We start from the raw sequence: 2,034 nt of genomic DNA, 5'->3' as shown, positions 1-2,034 counted from the left end.
AATCCACTCACAAGGCTTTGGTCGGCCCGAGGCTATAGTAGAAACACTTGTCCAAGGTGCCACGCAGTGGGGTATTGAACCCGGAACCATGTGGTTGGTAAGCAAGCTACTTACCACATATCCACTCCTGCGCCTATATGAATATTTCTTGTGTAGGTTGGATGTTTATATAAACCTGCAACCCATACAGGCAAGTACTCTGAAACTCAATTGTGCATAAACAAAAAATGAACCACAGTACGCGCACACATACACGTGTGCGCGCGCACTAACACAAAAACCACATATGCATACCTAAAAACTCTCTGCCGTGACCACTTCCAAATATTCTGCTCATAAGCTTTCGCTACTTACAAGGAAGTCAACACTTAAGCAGTGTGGCTTTTTCATGAAACTGATTTACATTGACAAATAATGAATGGAGTTCTTTGGTGTTTTTGCCTTCCTTTTTAACACATGAAAACCTTTCTAATAATGTTTGCATGTTTGAGGATATTGACTCTGTATCATATATAAAGAATATAAATCATATGAAGAATATATATCATAAAACCTTTTATATATCATAATATATATCATAAAACCTTTCTCAGATCCTGTACTTTGGTTGTGTCATTAATGTGTGTGTGTGTGTATTTTTGTACGTTGGTGTATATGTATGAATATAAAATCATCCAAAAGTCGAAAACACAAAAGAGGAGGTAAAAGTTTAGACAAAAAAAAAAAGAAAAAGAGAAAGAAGAAATGGAATCAAATTATGGAATTATGAAATTCTTCACAAATGATATTAATTAATTGTTGACGATTAAAAAGATTTTTATAAGGTTATAATGGCATTTTGCGAGTGTGTGTGTGTGTGTGTGTGTATACATATGTATGCATATATGTATGTCAGTAAGCACACATATACACACACTCAGGCACACACACACATATGTACACACTTATATACATAGGGTGAAGAACCCCTTCGGTCATGAATGACCATAGGATTGCACCTGGAATGTTCCCCTCTCAGGTACAAGTCCGAGCAAGGTTGTTTATGGATGACCAGCAGTTGCCTCAGCATACCAGCCTCTCCTGTCCATGCTGTTCAAGGGAAAGGTAAAGGCCGATCAATATAGCTTTGCACCTGTGACATTGCAACTACTTTCTTTATAATAATGATAATAGTAATAATAATAATAATAGTTACCCAAATCCTTTCTATATTAACCAAAATGAAGTAGATTGACAAATTTATTTTTTGAACAAGTTGAAGACACGCAAGATGTCGAAATATCGTTCACTACATAACAAAGGCACTCTTCTTTTAATTTTGACTCTATATCTTCAGGAGGAGTTACTTCAATCCTTTCTATATTAACCAAAATGAAGTTGATTGACAAATTTATTTTTTGAACTAGTTGAAAACACACAAGATGTCGAAATATTGTTCACTAAATAACAATGGCACTCTTCTTTTAATTTTGACTCTATACCTTCAGGAGGAGTAACCTCAATCCTTTCTATATTAATAATAATAATAATAATAATAATAATAAAATTTTTTAATTCTTTATTTGCAGTGACAACATCATGCAGTTTCCCATGAAATAGATGTCTCTATATGTATATCACCACATTACCAGTTTCCATGAACAACTGTCACCCATTTACATGATGATCGCAAAGACAGAAACACAATTCAAATAGTTCCGATGTTGTCGTATTTTCCAGGTGAATCTACCTGTAACTATTATTGTAATGTCTTTTTTTTTAAATTTTTTATATCATTCCCCTCATGAGGGTGTTTGTGGTGACTCTAAATGTCAATAAAATTTTTGTTATATATTCCTTGTGTTAACTGTTTTCAATTTGTATTGCAATTTATTGATTATGATTTTAGGAATGCACAATACATATATACATACGTACAAATGCATGTTCATGCATATGTATGTATATATACATATATATAAATTTATATAAATAAGCATAAGATCATTATTTAAAAATACCCATCTTATCAGGTGGTCAGCATGGGAATAAAAA

The 2,034-nt window shown here is 33.0% G+C and overlaps 1 long non-coding RNA gene across 1 annotated transcript in view; it reads left to right on the top strand.

The window, feature by feature from the left end:
- The window catches only part of LOC128247620 (uncharacterized), a 322,729-nt gene extending 320,925 nt beyond the window's left edge, over positions 1-1,804 (top strand). Inside the window, exon 4 of the long non-coding RNA XR_008263992.1 lies at positions 1,569-1,804. This is a non-coding gene — a long non-coding RNA (uncharacterized LOC128247620). The remainder of the gene's footprint in view (positions 1-1,568) is intronic.
- Positions 1,805-2,034: the final 230 nt, after the last annotated feature.

The sequence above is a fragment of the Octopus bimaculoides genome, chromosome 4, assembly GCF_001194135.2.
Source record: "Octopus bimaculoides isolate UCB-OBI-ISO-001 chromosome 4, ASM119413v2, whole genome shotgun sequence".
Classification (NCBI taxonomy): Eukaryota; Metazoa; Mollusca; class Cephalopoda; order Octopoda; family Octopodidae; genus Octopus; species Octopus bimaculoides.
The sequence above is the reverse complement of the archived record's forward strand: the minus strand, read 5'-3'. Positions and strand labels throughout refer to the sequence as shown.